Consider the following 12,218-nt stretch of genomic DNA (forward strand, 5'->3'; position numbering starts at 1 on the left):
TGAAGATGAGTGTGCACTACAGCAGCATGATGCTCTAAAAAAAGCCCACAGCTAATGATTGATCTGTCTTGTAAGTTGGGGACAGAGTTACCCGGGGCTGTCAACAGAAAGGGACCTTGTCCACTGAAGACTGTTTTGACTGCTAGGAGCTGGCAGGGGTAGCCGTGCCCCCTTGGGTTTAAACTGGAGCAGGTCTGAGAGGAAATACCACTGGCACAAAGAGAGGGCAGGCGAGCTCGGGGGTGGGCCTCGACTTTGCCGGTCTGGATAAAACACTACGGCGCTGCTGCAAGCTGATGGGACCAGAGAGGAGAGCAGGGAGTAGGTGGTGGCGGACAGCATGTGTTGCTATGTGTTGCTGTGAGCTGACAGCCCTCAAGGACAAGGGAGGGGATTTTGCAAACCAATCACTCAGGTACTCTGTAGAGGCTGGGGTGGCATATCACATTGCCCTCCTCCCCACTCCTGTTCTCCCCTCTTAGCCATCTCACAGTTTCCTCTGAGTGCATTCACACACACCCAGACAGGAGAGGCCCTTGAAGGCCTTCCAGCTTCAACATTTGGGCCATCTGGAAGGAATTAAGAGGGGAAAAAGGTGGATGAGGTGGTCAGACCAATTTTCCCAGAGTCAGGGAGACCCACCCAAACTCTGCACCATCCATACCCTAAGTTATTTCCCCGCAATCCCCCTGTGACACCATTCCTCCTCTTTTAGTTCCCTCCTCGGCATCACACCATCTCTCTCGTCTCCTGCTCAAGCAGGCTTACTCCTTACTGAATATATTGTCCAATACTCAACTCTGTAATCGTCTGTAGCTATCCTTAGCTCCCTTAACTTACATAGCAGATTCACATCAAAGGTTACTCTCATTCAGATGTGGCCTGTTGGCTTGAGCTGGGACTGGACTGGAAGGCAGCGGTTCGTGCTCCATTACAGTAAGTCTCTCTTGCCGGTCTCAGCAAGTCTTCTGGGAACAGATTATTACAGTAAAAGGCCAGCTGGCAGCCGGATCATTGACCCACACTGCCCGATAAGATCAAGAACATTGTATGCATTTCCGCATGATCCTTTCCCCCTTCTGTGCTCTCCACCACCCTGTTTTTCCTTTGTGCCCCCTGCATTTTCTCTTTTTCATGCTTGCCAGAGGGGCCAGCATGTCCATGTGCTGATGTGTCTAAGAGACTGTAGGATTTTCATTAGGTCCTTGTTGAACTGCCATGTCTGAAAATGCCTGTGGTAGTAACCTTTAAAGGCCAGCTGATGGTCTGTAAATTACTGCTCCTGTTGACGCTAGTTTTCACTGCAGCTGCATTGGAAGATAGATTTTTTCCATTTCACATTTCTCTACATTTCAAATTGCTTGTGAAAGCGTTGGGCTAGCTAGTGGAAGAGCTAGTTTTCACTTGTCTCTGTAAAACATACACACACAAACACACCTTTTCTGTCCCTTTCTTTTCCCTCCAAGATTAATCTTTTATTTGTCTATGGTTTTTGGTTCTGGGTTTGCAGAATGGCCACCATCCTGTGGTAATATCTGGGTGAGGCTGTCAGAGACCGGCTGTGATGGTTGGCTCACTGGTGGCTCACACAATGCCCTCTCATAACGGAGTGAAAGTGAGGACACCCAGTTGTATGGAGGTAATGGAACCTGTGTTAAGCTCTGGAATCCACACAATGAAGAGACCGAGCTTCAGCATGAACACACTGTGGGGGAATGCTATGAAGTGCAACAGGCTTCAGTGCACGTCTGCATAACGGAAGAAGACACACTCAACGGATAAAAATACTGATGAGAAAATAGGAAAATATGCACCACAGAGGTTTCCTATCAGCTGCAGCATCTCAGCATTACAAGACTGTTAAAGATGGTTGCGGATTCATATTTATGCAATATGTGTCAATTTTTTTATACTTTTAACATGTCTCTCACCTGAAGAATGAATTGGCAACTGAAATCTGGAAAAGCTGTCATAGAAGGACTTAAAGTCACTGGTACATTCTTCAAGGTAAATATGAAGATGGGGAGTATTTAAGGAACTGAAAAGGATTTTCACAGAACTTCTGAGGGTGATGTATCTGTCAGCACTCAGTGGAAGAGCCATGCCCTTTCACCTTTTATCTATTTTAGAATGGGGTTGAGTCTCTTGGGAATTCTTTTTCTCTTTGATTCACACTCTTTTGTGAAAAAAGCCACTCTTTCTTGGGAACCCACAATGACTTTAAAGACTGCCCTGAAGGTCAGAGGACAGAGGAAGACAAGGATACAGAATGTTAAGTATATCCACATGTATAGCAACATGGAGCACCACTGCCCATAAACACACAGTAGACTTGTGGCAGATATCTTTAGACAACTTTCCAAGGCAAGGAACAATGCATTTACTTTAGTATCTTTCCGTATTTTTTTTTTCGTAGAGAGAAAAATCACTCTCCAGAGCATAAGGAACTAATCTCCATTCAACCAGGACAAGTTTCCAACTCCTCCTCACTGTCTCTGGAGAAGAAAGGGTCTGTTTTACCTTTTTAGGGGTCCACATTTAACATCACATTAATTTTCCTTAGTTTCTTTTTCTTGCCCCACAGGGCCGGTATGATGGATGGATGCGAGTCTTGGATTTCAGATTGACAACATGAGTTCAAAGAAGCGCGGACACTTGGGCTGAGGATCATATTCAGTTCAGCAGTAATACTCGCAGTGCATCCATCACTAATACAATTCATCCTTTCTGCAAAAAAGCATGTGTATATGTGTGTGTTTGTGTGACTGTTAACATTTGGATTGGATCCCAGGATTACCTCAACCTTACCTAAGAGAAGCAGAAGATTATTTAGAAAGATCCATGGCCTGTGCAACGATATGCTACTGACAGCCAATTCCATAGAATAGTCATTACATACGACTAGCCGCACAAAAACAAAACCTTCCGCAAGAAACAAATGATTTAGCAGGCTGAGAAAACACACTTGCCTTCCCGGATCCCAAAGCACTGGTGTGTATTTTCACAGTGAACTAGTACAGCATAACAACAGCAGGAAGTTAATGGGACCCATAAAGATGCATGAGTGGGAGCAGGGTCAAAGGTCAATTGGAGATGGTGTAAGAGATTACATAACAGGGGGCTCTGCTCATAGACAGGAGGGGAAGAAGTAGAGGAGGTGCAGCATGAGAGAATGAAGGACGAGAAGGGAGGCAGGGGAGGATGAAGAAGTCCCAGCGAGTCTCGACTACACTCCATTTCCTCTCAGATCGCTCTTTCTCATCATACCCTACCATGGAGAGACGGATAATATTCCACAGCAGCTCAAAGAGTCGCTTCCTCAAGGGGGAATCCTGGCATCTGGATCAGGTTAGAGTGGATCTATGTTGATCCAGCATGGAGAACAAGGCGGAAAAACAGGCCAAGTGACCGCAAGCTGGTCGACCAACAGCCTGATGCACCAGCTGGACGTGTGTTCGATCGCCAGTTGGAGTGTAGACACGCCACAAAACATTATCATGAAATTGTTAGCTTGACACTAAAGCTGTGTCTTTGTTTAGTTGCCTCATAAAGACTGAAGCTACATCTTAACCAGTAAAGGATAAAGAGAGCACTAACCAAAGCCCTGTTACTGATAGCGATGTTTTCACCTTCTGTGGCCAATAACCTGTGAGCCAAAATCGATTCCTTATGCCCCGTTTAACAATAGCCTGTAAATCGTAGTTAATAATAGCAAACTTACGTGATAGCGAGAGAAAGAGGATAGTTAATTTAACATCATCAAGCGTAAATAGATACACTATCTACTACAAAGTATGAGGATTCATTTGTAGTTTTGCTCCCATACCCACTACAACCACAGACATAAATTAGATGTAATTAATACAAACAACAACAGTGACGTCAAGTGGTTTAACCGTTAATTTCAACAAGGTCAAAGCTATATGTTAGGCGTCAACCAATTCTTCCATTCAATAACAGGGTGTAAAGACGTTATTTATTATTGTAGTTTGGTTCATCAGTTCAGTGATTACATTTCATGTTGATGTAAACTGTGCCTTATTTGAGGTCCTAGATGCACCATGCCAACAGTTATTTTACAGAAGGCTTTACACCTAGGGGATTGGGGCAAGTTTTAAGTTGTGACATACTGTATGTCTACATTGGAACTGTTTCAGTTGGTGCAACCATTAAAAATGTTGTTATTAGTCAGATTTTACATTCATACTAGCCTATGTCTAAACTTAAGTTGAACTGGTGCAACAGGCTGCAGGAGTCTGGGCTGCAGGTTGACAAAGAGTCTGGGGAATCCTGTCTGTTTCATCGACCAACGTGCCAAGGGGTTATTAAAGAGCTGGGCATTGTTTCCAGAGTGGTGTGAGGAAACATGGGGGGCGGAGGGCAGAGGAATGGGGTCAGGGCAGGCTTGTGTTGGAAGATACCATGAAAACAATAGCAAGGCAGGACTGGCCTAAGCCGGGTACAGTTGATCTCTCCTCACTCGCTTTCAATGGAAACACTGATGCTGTTAGCCGGTCCAGCCAGCCTGGTGACAGGAATAAGAGAGGAATAATTGGAGGAAGATGACAGACTACAAAAATGTATCTCTTTCATGTTTTGGTAACCTCTTTCACACTGTTGGCAGGGGAGCCATAATAATTGAATCAAAGCTTTTTCCTGTTGTTTGGCAGAGGCAGCAGACGTTATCCAAAGCACACATGACTAAATATTTCTACATTATCCTGTTATGATCTAGAGTTCAGGGTCGGTAATATTTCTAAATTAGAGGCGGGCTGAGGTGATGCACATTCGAAAAAATGTATTGGAGGATTAAAGTTGTAATGAGAGAGAGATACAATGATAGCTAGTGTAAGAGTCGGGGAGTTGAGGGCAATCAGAGGTTAATATTCATCCAATTTATAAACCCCAGGGTGGAGCTGATGACAGAAATTCATGCAATGTCTAGCAATAGCTCTACCCAGGGATGTTTTTTTAATGTATATGTCAGGAATAACAAAAGAGCATCCATTTAAAGGAGGAATCCACAAATACGTAGATGTCAGGGCTTCCAGGCATCGCGTGACCAGGAGACCAGTTGACAAGTGGACGCAGGGCGTTGGTCACCTTGTTAAGTCTTCAGCCAAGCCTGGCCTCTGCACTGATTTGGGCTGTCCAGTCTGTCTGCAGGCCCCCAACCCCAACCCCAACTCCAACACACACACTCCGCATCACTGAGCATGACCGACATCTGCAACCCATTGCACCTCTTAATTATCCTGGGGTGAACCTTATGGAAAATGCGACACAAGACATTGGAATGTAAACACAACCCACTGGGAACTCCCATCTCGAGTATAACAGTAAGGAGTTCGTTTTGTATTGGTTCTTGTCAGTCATGGGGCAGGGGGTGAATCCTGGATCCTTCCAGTTCAACACAGTCAAGTCAAACATTTTGTGAAAAGAGCACAAACTCTGAAATGTGTTGTGGACACGAATTATGTGAAGATTACGTTCCTCCACCAGGAAAGGATTCTGTGACAATACCATGAATTGGACACGCCATTTTCTCTTGTTTGGCACGTGAAAAGGTTAGCTAATGTTTAGGCAAGATGCAACTAAAACTTTGGTTAAGGTTAGGGTTAGATTTTTGTCAAGTAAAACAAATAGGTTAAGGTTAGAGTAAGGTTTGAGTCACTGAACTTGGATGGATAGAACGGTCCTTCCTAGGGTGACCACATTTTCAAACTCCCAAACCGGGACCCTTAAGTGTACCGCACATTCATGCACGCGCACATGTATGTGCTTATGCACACACCATAGGCGTTTTCATCAGGATGGGGGACAATTATTTCAGCGCTTAGCACACCTAGTGACTGCACCTTTCAACACCGTGGACAGCGCCTCAGCAAACGAAGAATGATGTTTTGTCTCCAAAAATCCACCAAAACATTCAGACGCGTAGTGGATTGTTTATGTTTTTTGATTGGGTTAGATAATAATGAGCGGGACAGAACATGATAAACATCTATCTAGCGCTGAAAACAAGTATAATACTATTATTATTATTTTAACTGTGGTGAAAACCGGGACAATTTGGTAGTGAATGTTGAAAACCGGGTAATTTGGCTAGTACCATAAAATGGCGATTATGGAATTTTAAGGGTTAATTATGTCATTTGGATGGCTACGCATGTCAGGGCATTAAGGCCGTAAATTGTGTCACACACTTGCTTGAGAACTGTGCAGATGTGTCTGTTGCACGAGTGCTTAGCAAACTGTCAAAACTCAACTGACGTTAGCAACAAGGTTAACGTAGCATTATCAAAGATTGTACTTCTCTTGCTAGGTCTTCTAGTCAACATTAGCATATTAGCAAACCATGGCAGCAAGGTCACAGAGCAGTCTTTTGGTCCTTGCTATAAAACCTCTCCTCTCAGCGACTTGCTGTTAAGTCAGTTTATACCATGGGTCTCAAACTCGCGGCCCGCGGGCCAATTGCGGCCCGCGAGATGATATTTTGTGGCCCCCACCTTAATATGAAAGTTTAATGTTAGTGCGGCCCGCGAGTTTTATATGGATGGCACTTTACAGTATTGTGTGCGGAGCTGAAAGAACCTACCAATCACGGTGGGGTATATGGCTCTCGGGGGTGGGACATCGACCGGGCTTGATGCAAGCAGAGAAACATTTCTCAATGAGTGAAAGTTACAGCAGCGTTGCCATGGAGAGTTTTCTTCCGTGCCTGGCTGGCTGCCTCGTTTCTATTGGGCACACGCGGACATTCGTCCCAGCGCGCTGCGTTCACAACACTTCCAAAAAAAAGTTTTTTAAGTTGCTGCCCAGCGGGACATTATACGTATATATGTCTCTCTCTGACAAAATAAATCAAAGTGATGCGTACGCGGCGGGATAAAAGAAAAGTAAGGAACTCAATGTAACCTAATGTAGTCTGCAGTCACATAGCGACACCTGTCCGTCGGCGATAACAGTCCCCGGTAACCCGAACCAATTATAGGGTCGCACCGTTATTTGTGGGTCATTATTTTTTATTTGCATCGCGCTATTTGCATTGCCTCACACGATGAACACTACATATATTTCTATATGATGTCATTTGTTTTTTTTTGTTTCTATGACTACGTTTACAACAACAACAACAGCACGGTGTCATTTCCGCTTCTTTTTCCTGTAACAACAGCACGGCGGATAACACTCCGGGAGCAGTCGCCTTTTTGCGCTCGCTATCCCGGTACTTTCTACCATCTACAAATGCCATGGTGTTCATGTCATCATGAAAGACATGAACATCGAGCGCAAAAACAAAGGAGACTGCTACCGGGCTATTATCCGCCGACCACCATGCTGCTGTCACAGGAAAAAGAAGCGGAAATGACGTTCAAAAAGCCGAAAAGCCATGTTCAGAAGAACAGTTCATGTTCTTCAATGTTCCATTCATGTTCAGGACAATTCATATTCAGAAGAACCCATTGAGGTTAAAGAACTGTTAATAAAGACGTTTAAATCTTATTTTGTGTTAAAAAATAAAAATAAAGACATTTGAGAAGATTGGATTTTTTTTAACAAAGCTTTTCTTGTGGAATACCTGATGCGGCCCAGCCTCACCCAGACTCTGCCTCCAGCGGCCCCCAGGTAAATTGAGTTTGAGACCCCTGCTTTATACGAAAGCTAGCCCAATGGTCAGTGACGGACTGGCCATCTGGCAAGGTGGGCAAATGCCAGAAGGGCCGCCAGACTATGGACTACATTGATCTAAAAAAGAAAAGGAAAAAAAGAAAAACGAAATAATTTTGTCTTTGATGATTTTCATTGAAAATAACTTATTTCAGCGGCCCAAAACATTTTATATTGGCCCTCATATATTTGTACTTTTTAATAAATACACACGCATTTTCTCGCGATCAACTCGTTGCTACGCAACACAACGTTAGCTAGTGGAAATGACAAGGGATGATGGGGGGTACTATACGATAGACAGAACACGGTAGAAAAATTACACCAGGCTAAAAGAAAATCACAGTATTGTGTGCATTGTTGTCGGCATTCATCAGCGACTGTAGTGTGTCGGTTGCGTGTGTTCTGTGTTCCGAGTTTCTGCATTCTAGTCAGTCTGTATGGTTTTATCTCAAGCTTTTTATGTTAACAATTGGGGTTGGTGTTGAGTTTGGAAATAGGGCCGTTGTGTATGAAGGTAAATATGTTGCAAAATGCGAGAGCTTGTAGACTTGATGTGAGAACTTGGAAAATACGATGTGAGAACTTGAAGAACAAAAATGAATGTGAAGTCACAGAAAAAATATTCACAAATGTGTAGATTGATATTTACATGAATACAATGACAGCTGCAAATTTGTAATCCAACATTTACTTATATTTATTTATTTTACTTGAGTCCATTTTCCAGTACAACCACAGCTCCGTGATTACAACCTCTCGAATCGGTCACTGCAACTTCACAAATGTGCTCTCTTGCATCACAAAGTGACAAATTTGCGCGCCTTGACTTTTGCAACAAAACTCTTGCAAAACTCACTTGTAGCTGTGAGAGAGCGCCCCCCCTCACCCCCCTTCCCGCGGGGGAGGGGGGGGGGGGGGGGGGTACCAATCAGAAATCGGAAGACGAAGCGCTCTTTTGCTCTGCTCCATGTGCTGTCCTCAGGACGTCCAGAGCCACTGAGAGAAAGAGTTGCGTCAACGGAGGGTCAAAAACGCTACACGGTCACATGACGGTCACGTGGTTCATGTAGCTCCCGATAGTTCCAAGCGGTCCATTTGAATCCATTGTTTTCTATGGGAACAGTACTAACAACCGCTACTTTGGGTATAATAAACAATATGACAGCTGATTTAGAGTATTGTAAGCTGACAGGTTAGATGTCTGTAATATTTACTATTTAATATTATGATTAAAAATTATCTCAAAATAGAAGATTAGAGTGATTAAGGCTTGTCACCTTTACCAGTCAATGATGTGTTGCTTTGGCTGCTAGCTGTTCACTGTGTTACATCCTAATGTAGCCTAATTTTATTATTATCATTATTATTATTATTTACTTTTTTGGACTTTAAGATAACATCACCAGAAGGTATGAATTGAATATCAATCCATCAAGATAGTCTCTTCAAGTGCTGTGAATCCACCAACAACTGACAGCAGTAAGGGGCAGTGAATGATGTTCAGTGCTGTCATTGAAAGTTACTTGCGAGCGGTCTATTCAGTTTATGACCTAAAGTAAAAGCATTCCACTGACACCAACAAAATCATCCTCATTTCAAGTTTCTAAAGTACAGGCCCTAGACCTAGAGGAAGGTACTCATATTTAACTATTGAGGTGCATCAATGAACATAGAGCATGAGTAGGCCTACATAAAAAATATACTCTCTTACTCAGATGTTACTAAGTCTATGGTAAGTCTTAGACAAAGAGTGAACAGGACTAGAATAAATAATTTACAAGTCTGGTTAGATTATAAATGCAATTAAGCATGCTTTATTAACCTGACCCATCCACCAGATCCAGAATCAATAATAATAATACTACCAAAATATCAATATATATATAGCCTATCCATTAAGCTTAGCAATGTAGTGGTGAGTCAAGCGATGGGTTTTGGTGTAGGCTACGTTACTAGGGATGCAATCATATTGATCTCTATTGATATTAGTAAGCCAAGTTTTTAATTAGCCTACTTGTGTCAGATAATGGGCTATGGATACAAATCCATCGATCTCCATCGATGTTATTAACTATGCCTTGTCCTTCTTTAACAGACACATTTTCAGAACAGTAGCAGGAACACCCGAAATCTTTTATGGTTAAGAAGCACCTTTATGACAAAATACATGTAAAAAGACTTTTATTTGGGAAACAAAAAGTGACAGAATGTTCTACCCCATTAACATACAATTAACATAAGAAGGACAATATGGTACCGTTACATCTTAACATATACTGGCATAAACAGCCAACGTTATACTAATTTATCTTACCAATCAGAAATCAACCATTGTAAACAATAATATAGCCTAAATAGGCCTAAATAATATGGTTAGCTTAGTTAACTAATTTCCCACCCATAAACACGTTTACAGGCTTTTGTCTCCAATTTAAAAGGCATGAAATTACAGAGAATTTAAGAGAACGTAACTTAACCTAAAACCAAATTGATTGCTAACGTTAGCTAGTTTAACGTTGTTTTGCTCTATTAATCTGTTTCCGTACATAAGATAACATAGTCAGATTAAATATATAAATTTGGTTAAGTGGAATTAAACTGAAATGCTCTAAAACATATTGCTAACTCGATTTACATGTGATAAAAATGTAAGTAGCTAAAGTAATACTGATTTTGAAGTTATTACCACTAAAAGCAACAGTTGAAACATTGCTTCCCCATGGCGATGCAGTTGCTAGCTCCGGCTGTTTGGAACTATTGAGGGTATCCATGATCCGCCATTGCTGTAAAATAATTGGCCTGATGAGCGCTTCGGGGGGGGCGCTCTCTCACAGCTACAAGTGAGTTTTGCAACACATTTATCGCAAGAAGCGTTGCAAAAGTCAAGGCGCGCAGATTCGTCACTTTGTGATGCAAGAGAGCACATTTGTGAAGTTGCAGTGACCGATTCGAGAGGTTGTAATCACGGAGCTGTGGTTGTACTGGAAAATGGACTCAAGTAAAATAAATAAATATGAGTAAATGTTGGATTACAAGTTTGCAGCTGTCATTGTATTCATGTAAATATCAATCTACACATTTGTGAATATTTTTTCTGTGACTTCACATTCATTTTTGTTCTTCAAGTTCTCACATCGTATTTTCCAAGTTCTCACATCAAGTCTACAAGCTCTCGCATTTTGCAACATATTTACCTTCATAGTTGTGTCGCAAATGCCAGGGCCGTTTTTTGATCCCAGTCCGTCACTGCCAATGGTATACACAAAAATGGCCGTCGCTCCAACCATAATGGAACATTGATTTGAATGGGAATGACCATTCTATCCATTCAAGTTCTGTGGTTTGGGTCATGGTTAAATGTTGGGAGTTGGGAATCATTGGAGTTGAAGATAAATGTACCCCCCCGACCTCCACACCCTTATTTTCCACCACGCTATTTCAATGTTAAACTACTGCCTGTTTGTGGTTGTGTCTCCTTCACCTAATTCTTTCATGGTGGGTAAACATAATTTTCTCTGTTTTGAGCATGTATTTGCATTTGAAGACATTGTGCTCATATCACAAAAGAAGACCAGTTTGTATGTCTCTCGGTTAGCACCAAATTATGCAGTTTTATGCTCCCACTGCTTCAGCTTGCACTGACTGGGGAATGAGAAACACATTTCTCTCGCTTTTGTGAAGTGTTTGGTCATTGTCCACCAACTATAAAACAACAAGATAACACAATACTGAGGGATACATGTGTATGCACACTCACATGTGCATGCACAGTTACACATTCTACCAGCCTGCAGGACAGCTGTTTCTTGTGCTGGTGAATTGTCTCCCCTCCAGCAAAACGCTAGTGGTTTTCTGCTGATCTGATCTGATGGATGCCAGAATGTCCCCAGCATCCAACAACAAGCCATTCAGCAGGAATGTGAGCGACACATTTCCAAATGCTGGAGCAGTTACAGTGATTAAACACAACCAGAGAGGCTGTTCAGATGCTTTGTGCTCAATCGAACCTGTTTTTACGTTCATTCAGGGATGAGAAGCATATAATGGTGTTGTCCCACATGAGGCAGACAGAAAGTAGCTTGTACAGCACTGCATGTCTTCAAAGTGGAAAAGAGCAGGTGGGAAAACTGTGGGAGACGGCCAACCAAACCTAGACCAAAAAGCTTATGGTAAGAGTGAAATATAATGAAAGCCTGAGGTGGGTTATTATGTGGTACGATTACTCTCACTGGAGTGTTGTGAAAGATCAGATTTGAGACTTCTGTGCTATATTTCCAAACTGTAATACAAGTACCATATGCTGGAATAAGAATGTTATGGAAAAAAGGATCAAGTTTTTTCATATAAATTACTGTAATGTGCTGCAGACAAATCAAAACATTGAACTTCTCACCGCTAAAAGCCGAAATGACGGCTTGTGTATTATATTTTATGTTTTACATTTTATTACTGTATGTTGTGTTTTAGTTCCAGCCGCTATTGAGATGGGACGGCAGCTGGATTTAATTCAAGCCTGGACACTAGTAGAGAGCCTAGCATGGCCT

Source organism: Centroberyx gerrardi, chromosome 19 (assembly GCF_048128805.1).
Source record: "Centroberyx gerrardi isolate f3 chromosome 19, fCenGer3.hap1.cur.20231027, whole genome shotgun sequence".
Classification (NCBI taxonomy): Eukaryota; Metazoa; Chordata; class Actinopteri; order Beryciformes; family Berycidae; genus Centroberyx; species Centroberyx gerrardi.